A 9,981-nucleotide genomic window follows, 5' to 3' on the forward strand; every position below is an offset into this window, starting at 1 on the left:
GTCCATTTTGGTTGACTTTGGTACATAATGTGAGAAAAGGGCCTAGTTTCATTTTTCTGCATATCCATAATGCTAATAGTAAAAATAGGAATACTTGTTTTTTTGTTTGTTTGTTTGTTTTTTGTATTTAGGATAGGTGTACAGGGTGTACAGAGTTTCACTACGTAGATTGGATTCATAGTGATCCTCCTATTTATAGCCTCTCAAGTGCTGGGATTACAGGAATGTGCCATCATGCCCAACCCCATTGCCATCTCAGCACACCCCAGGGGCGGGGCTGGCATGGCAGGCCTGGGGATCAAACTCCTGGCCCCTGTGTCTGCCTAAACAGGTGCTTTAATCCACCGAGGTATTTGGGCCACCCTGGAATACTTGTTTAAGAGACTGTCCTTTCATTTTGCATCTTTGGTATCCTTAATGGATTCCAAGTTCATGGATGTATTTGTAGCTTTTCTATTCTGAAGAGACTAATAACAAATGAGATTAAATCAGTAGCAAAAATTATCTTATTAAAGAAAAATCCAGGATCTGATGAGTTCACTATTAAATTTTACCTAGTGCTTAAAGGAGAATGAATATAAACCCTTTTCAAACTCTTCTCAAAAATTTTAAAGGAGTGCTGGCCTGATAGCTCAGCAAACTAAAGCGCCTGCTTAGGCAGAGCACAGCAGTTGGGGTCTGAACCCCGGCATGCCCTGCTGGCCCCACCCACAGGGTATATTGAGACTGGGCATGGTGGTACATGCCTGTATTCCCAGCACTTGGGAGGCTAAAAACAGGATAATCACTATGAGTCGGATCTACATAGTGAGACCCTATAGGCCCTACAAACCTTGCCCTAAATACAGAAAAAAAAAAAAAAAATTAGAGGGTAAAATGCTTCAAAATATATTTTCAGAGAGCTGACATTACATTAGTACCACAGTCCAGCTTTACAGGCCAATATTCTTTTTTTTTGTGTGTGTGTGTGTGTGTGTGTGGAACTGGGGATTGAACTCAGGCCCTTGCGCTTGTCAGGCAAGTGCTTATTCTACTGAGCTAATTCTCCAGCTCCCCAATATTCTTGATGATCCAAAATCCTCAACTAAATGCTAGAAAACTGAATTCAACAGCACATTAAAAAGATTATGCACCAGAATGAAGCAGGATTTATCCCTCAGATGAAAGAAAATATTCAAATCAATGTATTCAAATCAATAAACATGATGTTTTCTATTAACAGAATGAAGGAAAAATATTATCTAATTAGATACAGAAAAATATTAAAGAAAGTTCAACATTGTGTTAAGATTTTTTAAAAACTTAATAAAATTGATACAGAAGGAATGTACCTCAACAAAAGCCTTATATTATGAGTTCATAGTTAACACCATACTCAATGGCAAATAGAAGTTTTTCTTTGCAATCAGTAATAAGATAAGCTTACCCACTCTCATTGTTTGCATTTATCATAGTACTAGAAATGCTATCCCCAATAATTAGGAGAAAGAAATAGAAGTCAGGGCCAGTGAGATAGTTCAGTGGACTAAGTGCCTGCTTAGGCAAGCTGAGGGACCCCCCTGCACTATGTTCTGTGCCAGCCCCACCCCTTGGTGTGCTAAACTGACCCGCAAGTCCTGGTGTGGTGGCACATGCCTGTAATCCCAGCACTGGCGAGGCTGAAAACCAGAGATCACTAGGAATCTGTGCTGCATAGTGAGACCCTGAACCAAATATATAAAAAATATATAAAAAATAAATTAATAAAAGGAATCCAACTCCAAAGAAAAAGTTCAGTTGTCTTTGCTTATAAACAGCATAAAAAACAGAAAAAAACCTTAAAATTTCCAAGAAAAACTTGTTAGAACTAATAAACTCAGAATAGTTTTAGAATTCAACATCAACCTGTAAAAATCTATAGCATTTTAAAAAGTATTTTAGAGAGCAGAACCACTAAAAACAATGTACAAAATTTCCAACCAAGATTGGAGAGTAACAATGGTTAGCACATTGCTTATTGTTATCTTCAATGTAGCTGCTCAGATTACAAGATATGGGCATGAAAATTGATCAAATGATATAAGCACAAACATTTATTTTCAGTGAAGTAATCGAATTAGCAATACAGCTTTTTTCCCCCCTGTGGTACTGAGGGATCAAACTCAGGACCTTGTGCATACCAATCAGGCACTTATGCCACTGAGCTGTCTTCCCAGCTAAGTACAGCTATCTTAACTATCTTGCATATACATATGTCTTGAAAAAGATCAAGAAAATAATCTCATTAGTGATGATTTTTGAAAAGAAAAACCTTTAGAAATAAATTTAACAAAAGAAGTGAAATATCTTTATCTTGAAAATATAAAACATTAATACAACAACCATTGTTCAATTCCTGTGGTTTTGTTTGGGGAAGTTCTGTATCATTTCTAATTTTTAAAAATATTTTGTATTCTCCTGAAAACAGGAAGATCACTACATGTCTGAGCTGTGTAGTGAGACTCTGTACCAAATACATGAATTTTAAAAAATTATTTTGGATTTTCTTTAGATAATAATAATAAAGAAAGTATAAAATATTAATGAAATAACTGAAGAAAACAAATATGAAAGATCTACTCTATCCATGGATGGAACGAATTAGCGTTACTAAATCTTCATACTAACCAAAGAAATCTTCAGTTTATACAACACTTACTGGATTTTTGTGACATTTCACACAAAAATAGACAAAAAGAAAATCCTAAAATTTATGTAGAACCATAGAAGACCCTGAACAGTCAAAGGAATTTTGAGGGGAGAGAGCCCACAAAACTGGAGCATCATACTATGTGACGTCAAAACCTACTACAAAGCTGTAAGCCTTAAAATAGTGTAGTACTGACCTAAAAACTGACTCAAACAATAGAACAGGATATAGAAAGAAAAAAAAAAAAAAAAAAAAAAAAAACCTTCATCTTCTAAATATTTCTATGGCTGTTCTACAATGAAGGTTAAGTCAGGATGGTTGGGGAAGCTCTCTCCTCAAGGAAAACGTAGGTTTCAGAAAGATAGGTGAAATTTGATGGCTTTAATATTTCTGACTGCAATAATGAAAAGGAGATGTACTAAAAGGAATAATTCCCCTTTCTGCTATACCTACAGTACAGTTCAAAGAGACAACAGATTTCAAGCAGTTACCACACCAAGAACTTTTGTGTTTGAATAGAAAAGGAGAGGAATGACTGGCTCAGCTACTGTCTGATGCACTGAAGTCACGGTGTCCTGCCTCCCGTCTCAAGTAGCTGCTGTGCCTGAGAAACGTGGCTACCTTGAACTGAGAGGGGACAAAGCCAAAGTTTTTAACTGTATTGAAAGGAAGCAGGGGGCCTGCCCAATAGCTCAGTTCTTTGAGGGCCGGGGAGATGGCTCAGTGGAATAAGCGCTTCACTGGCCAGCGCAAGGGCCTGAGTTCGATCCTCAGTTCTGAAAAAAATAAATTAATTAATTAATTAATTAATTAAATGAAAATGAAAATGAAAAAAGAAAGGAAGCAGTGTGGGACTCTGTAAAACTGAGAAGATGCTTGCTACATGAGGATGCTGTATTGGAGGGAGCTTTTTAAGCTCCACTGACAAAGTCATCATTTAAGGATTTCAATAGTGGACTTGGTATTACCATAATTCCCATGAAGGCAGCAAATGTAAAGCAAGTGGATCAAACTGTGAAGCAGTCTTTTGAAATTATCACTCCCCATAGGAGTTTCAGCTTTATAGCTGAGTCGGCAAAAGAGAAGGCAGACTAGACTGAAGCTGGGCAATAATCGATTGCAGGAACTCTCTGATTATGAAGTAGCTGCAAAGATGTGGTTCAGTCAGTCCAGTAGGAGCTGTGCAGGTCATGAAGCCCTGAGCCTGACTGGGCCTCCATCCATCAATCTCTGTCATCACCTGTAAGAAGTGCTTAGGACAGTATAGATCTTCGGGACCAAAAGATTCCAAAGTTAGAAGCCTAAAAATGCATGCCAGCATTTGGAGCAATGTACTTGTAGAGCTTCTTATTGTTACTGGAAACAAAAGGACAACTGATTTGGGGCTGGTAGCCTTCAAGAGGATGAAAACTTACATATGGGCTCGCCAGTAAAAAAGACAAAAAACTCAGAAATACAGAGAAGGTGGGCCGGTGAGGTAGCTCAGAGGACTAAGTGCCTGCTTAGGCAAACACAGGGACCGGGGCTTGATCCCTGGCACTGTGTACCGCATCAGCCAGCCACTGAGACTGGGCATTGTGGAGCACGCCTGTAATCCTAGCACTGGGGAGGCTGAAACAGCAGGATCACAGAGTTCAAGCTGCGTAGTGAGACCCTGTACCAAATACATGAAAAGAAAGAAAGAAATACAGAGAAGGAAAATTGAGAAAAACTTTTGTAGCCTGTCTGACCAAAGAAAACTTAAATAAGGCTCTGTGTGCTGCTCTAATAAAACCAGACCTGCCAGAGACAGGGCTTTGCTATTCAGCTGCGCAGACGCTACGTGTGCCGCTGCAGAAACCATGCACAGCACCCCCTATCGGTTGGCCAAGAAGGCTGGACAGTCTGCAAATGGAATTTCTGTACCGTAACAAATGGCATTCATTCAGACACAGGGCTAAAACAAGAGCCCACCCAAGCCACGTTTCTCTCAGACTTTTTGTATCAAGCTCCTGCTTCTGCTTCTAAAAATATCTTCAGAGAAAAAAACACTTGAAGAGGCAAATAAAAACTGTTACGCTTTGGAAAGAGGCTTCCTGAGTTACTATGAAATGTTGGCTATGCGTAATGGCACCACTAACATCAGTGAAGTTGTCTGCCTGGCTATGCACAAAGTAGACTTCTATTTCAATACTGAGCCTGTTTTTATCTCTGAGACCCACTTACCTTCAGAGCTTGCATTTTTATTTGGAGCTGAAACTTCTCAAGCTCAGAGAAAATGGATAGAGACTATAGCCAAGCATTTTGTCCCCTTTGTTGCTGCTGAAAACAACAGAAGTTGATTATGATTTGATTGGTCATCTCTCCTATGAAGACTGCCATGCTCTGGATCAGTGGAGAAAAGGTTGGTTTGCTATGGATAAATCTAGTTTTAATTTTTGCCTTCACATGCAAGAAGCCCAAGAAGACAGAATGCCTTTAAGATAACTACAAGAGCTACCAACCAGCACAATGTTTCAAAATGGGGGAAAAACTGAATGTCTTTTTCCTGGTAGAAAAAGAGAGAACATTATACATCCATGGACATACTGAGTTGGATTTCACAGTCTGGCATACTGCAAGTGAAAAAGCAGCAGGTACAGATGGTAATGCATTACAAGATCAGCAACTCAGCAAAAATGGTATGTCCCCAATTGTGAACAGCTGTAGAGCATGTTACACAGTACGATTTGGGTTGCAAATTTATTTATCAAAAGAACGTTGATCCTTTGCACATATGTGAGCTCCCAGAGAATTTAAGAAGGATGCAAGCAGTTTTAAATTAATGGATGCAACTAGGACCATACACATAAGTGAAATAAATCAGACCTACATGTATAAACATCATATTGTCTCCCTAGTATAGGAACCTGAGAGAGCAAATAAAATCTGAAAGGTACAAGATACTGTGAAAGGAAAAGAAACTGTTCAAAAGGAAGGAACAACTGGGATGAAGGAAAGGAGAAAAGAAAGAAGAAAGGGAAAAAGAAATATGTATGTATATATGTAGGATAGTTTGGATAATTGTACTGTTGATTTCTGCCAGTTTATTGAAAGGAGAAGTTAATGATTAAAGTTTTATTTCTCTCTCCCATTTAATTTCTTATAATTTTGACCGATTTTGCTGCTACATCTGATAATCTGAACAACTAATGTGAAGACAATGTGCAATATAACAACCAGTGTTGATTTCCTATCATTTTGTTTAGTGAAATTCTATATCATTTATAATGGTTTTTTTTTCTTTTATCATCTTTTCTGTTCTTTTTAAAAAATAAAAAAGATTTTAAAAAGTTTCAGATTGTGGGCTGGCAAGCATCAGCCTGAAGACGTGGCAGGTATGCTGCGGAGTTTTCTCTCTGCCATCAACGATGTGTGACTCACTAAGGAACTCACACATGCTGAGTCTCGAGACAGAAGATGAGAAGGAAAGAATGAAAAAGTCTGGAGCATTTGTATGTATTCTTCCAGGAGTCAACCAAGTAACCATCGCAGTTATAATTGAACACCTTTATAGGATTCAGAAATGCTCAGAAATCAATCATATTAATGCTTATTATTTGGCTTTAGTGTTTTCATCCTGTTTCAAACTAGGGACAAACTAGTGGGGAAATGAATGTATTCAAGGACCTAATTAATAGTTATGTTGAAATATTTGAGGGTAAAGAAGATCAAGTCATACAAATGAACATAGAAGTTAGTTTTGTCAACAAGTGGAAAGACACTCTAGTTTCCCAGGCTGGGGATTTGTTAACTGAAGTGTATGTAGAAAGGAAGGAACCAGCCTGTAGCATTATAATTCATATATCTCCTGAGATGGAAGAAGACGAATTAACTAATGACATATTAGCAATAAAAAAAAACACACTGTTTCTACAAAAGATGATACATGGGCCACCTTTGAAGTCTCTATTGTACAGAGAATGCTTCGGTGGAGTGCACTAGCTGAACCCAGTTCTGTTTCTCTTGTAGTGAAGAGATTCTTAGCCACAATTAAATATTACAGAGGAAAAGGAATAAGAAGGAGTTCTCAAAATTAACGGAGAGCCATCTAAAATACTGTCTGGAAATAAATTTCAAGACTAATATTTCATTCTATAAGATGGATGTCTTTGTAAGGACTCAAAGAATAGTAAACATGACAAAGCGTTTCCTCTCAGTTCGATCAATCTTTATCTTGGTATGAAAAAGAAAATGAAACCTCCAGCAAGGCAGCGGTTGACTACTTTGCTGAGAAACTTCACTGCCATCTGTGTTGTGATAGTTCACAAACACAGATGGAGTAGATGGCCGGTATCTTTATCACCCAGGATAAAAACAATATATAGCCACCTGCTAGAAAGGAATAAAAGCTATCAATGAACAAAACCCTCGAAAATGGAAATTTGCCTTTAATTTCCATCCAGCATGAAAGAAATGCAGCCCAAGTTTGGAGAAATACTGAGCGTGTGAGAGCAGAGCTTGAAAGGCTGCGGCTCAGCATGACAGAAGAGTCCGTGGAACCCAGCCGAACGGACCGAGCCCATATCGTGGCCCGGTGCCCGGAGCGCAAGGAGAACCAACTCTGAAACCAGACCAAGAAACATGAGTGTTGTTTGTCTAGAGGACACAGGGGCAGAAGTCCAGGAGGGGTAGCAGAAAGACCATGGGACCTGAAGACTAAAGCAAGAAAGACCGAGGGCAGGAGTAAGACAGCTATTTGGACTCTGATTATAAATTGCCATCAAAGGTAACTGAGGAACTTAGTGTGGTTTTACCTCCATCAAGAACCCTGCCTGAGCGCCTGTGTAGGCAGACGCAGGGGCTGGGAGTTCGATCCTGGGGCTTGCCAGGCCGGCCTCACCCACGCGGGCTGAGCTGGCAATTGAGACCGAATCCCAGCACGTGGGAGGCTGTAAACACGGGGATCACTGTGAGTCCTGTCTACGCAGTGAGACCCTGGACACCCTGTCCTAAATTAAAAACAAACAAAACAAAACAAAACAAAACAAAACAAAACAAAACAAAACAAACAAAAAAAAAACTTCCCTAGAAAAAAAAAAACCCTGCCTAAACAGCTACAGGGTGAACAGATTTTGTACAAAGAAATAAAATGAACTGATCCACAAATTATTTTTTAAATATTGTAGACAATGTGTATAAAGTAGAAATCAAACTATTAAAATAATTCATGTTTGTAGGCCAACTTGTCTATATTTAAGACATGTGTCAATCTAAACCTAAACATTTAAAGAGCATTTAAGGTAGTCCGGTAAGTATTTAACTTATGAGCAGACATCTCACAGTGAATTGTATAAAATACTGCTTAAATAAAGCCTATGAAACTATCTGTAACATATTTTGCACCTTGTGAAAACTTGTATAATAAGTTACCATATTGTTTTTAGGTTTAGCTAGGGTCTACAATAGGGAAAAGAAAGGGAATGAGAAAAAGGAAAAAATTTATTTTAGTGACTGATGGGTAACATTGAACTTTTCTTTTTATGTATTTATTTTTGGTACTTCTTATTAAACTCAGGACCTCGTGCTTGCCAGGCAGGCACTGTGCCACTGAGCTATATCCCTGGCCCAACACTGAGTTTGTAAAAAGGAGGAAAGTTAACGTATGCTCTGCCATCCAAGGAGGCGACCTAAGATTCATTCTAGTTCACTAAAGAACAGAATTTGTTAAGGAAAAACTGCTTGTTAAGAAAAAAAGTCCAGGGTCTAAGCGTGTCCCCAGAAGCATTCAGACAACCACCTGGCGCAGCGGCGCTGCTGTTCTTGCTTCTGGCGGTGGTGAGCAGGCAGAGTGCATTCGCCACATCCAGCTGTCTGTCAGTGGCAGCAGGAGGAACACTGGAGAGGTTGTGTGCATGGGCTGGGTGTGGCTCTCACTTGAATGGTTCCTTAGACAGGCAAGGTTTTGGGGTTCGTAAGGCTTCTCTTTATCCTTTTTTTTTTGGTATGGAGGAATCAAATTCGGAACCTTGCACTTCCCAGGCAGGCGCTTATGCTGCTGAGCTATCTCCCCAGGCCCTGACTAGAAACTTTTGTAAGATTGTTACTACTATACTCATGGAATAAACATAATTTGTAATAATTTATTTGAACTTAATACACAAGACACTAGTGCAGTCCAACAAGATTGTTTTGAAATCTAAGCCCATTCCTTACAGTCAGTTACCTTTTACTTCCCAGTGCAGGTTTGTGCTTTTCACCTACTGCCCTAGCAAGTTTTAGCCCACCATGTCTAATGTCAGTTCTGGAGCCTCTCATCTCTGGTGCATTCTATTTAGGTAGGAAGAAGGGCATAGAATGGTATGCACTGGCTTTATTCTAAAGAATAAATGTAGAATGATGGGCAACACATAGCCTTTGTATTTAGACTTGAATTTGAATCCTAGCTCTGCTATTTGTTATAGCAGTAGCATTGTTATTTGTTTCCAGTATTTGAAGCTTATTGACACAGTTACATCATCTTATCTATAAAATGAAAACAGTGTCACTTACTCACAGGGTGCTGATTGACATGACCAATATAAAGTGGCTGGAGCTGTGGTGAGGTTCAATCACAGGTTATTACCCAAATACATACAGGCCTTATTTCTCAGACCACACCAATGTGAGAAAACCAGTTAAAGGTGTGAATCATAATTCAGGAATTGTTTTAGCATGCCTCCCATTTTCCTAGGACTTTCATTGACCCCACCACTCTGGCTGTGCATTGCCAAAGAACTAAAGGGCCGCCTCTTCCCTGTGTGCATGTTCATGACTGTGGAAGCGTCCTGCTCAGAATGCCTCCCTGCTGATGATCCTTTGGCATCGAGGGCCTGAATCAAAATGCCATCATCATCACAAATATGGGGTTCTATTTCTTCTAATAGATCCATTGTGCAGCTATTTTCTTCCCCCCCCCCCTTGGAACCAGGGATCGAACTCAGGACCTTGTGCTTGCCAGGCAAGCGCTTATGCTGCTGAGCTATCTCCCCAGTCCAATGTGCAGCTATTTTCTCCATAGTTTTTGGAAAACTTCAGATAATGTTCTTATTCCCTGAGGGAATAACTTAGTGGTGTGGTGCTGGGGATCAAACCCTGGTGCCTGCACTTGCCTCAGCAGGCAATTAGTCCACTGAGCTATCTTGCAGGCCCCTTTTTCCCTTCTTTATTTACAAAAACTTCGCTTCCATTTTTTCTTTTTCCTTCCTTCTGTTACCCTCCCCCATCCTTAGTTCCTGTAAATATTTTGCTGTAAATACTTCAGCCCCATTCCGTACTCTCCCCACTTTGTGTGTGTGTGTGTGTGTGTGTGTGTG

At 39.5% G+C, this 9,981-nt stretch overlaps 1 pseudogene; it reads left to right on the forward strand.

The window, feature by feature from the left end:
- Positions 1 to 2,926: 2,926 nt before the first annotated feature.
- The window catches only part of LOC101565393, a 7,609-nt pseudogene continuing 554 nt past the window's right edge, over positions 2,927 to 9,981 (forward strand).

Source organism: Octodon degus, unplaced genomic scaffold (genome assembly GCF_000260255.1).
Source record: "Octodon degus isolate 3935 unplaced genomic scaffold, OctDeg1.0 scaffold00081, whole genome shotgun sequence".
NCBI lineage: Eukaryota > Metazoa > Chordata > Mammalia > Rodentia > Octodontidae > Octodon > Octodon degus.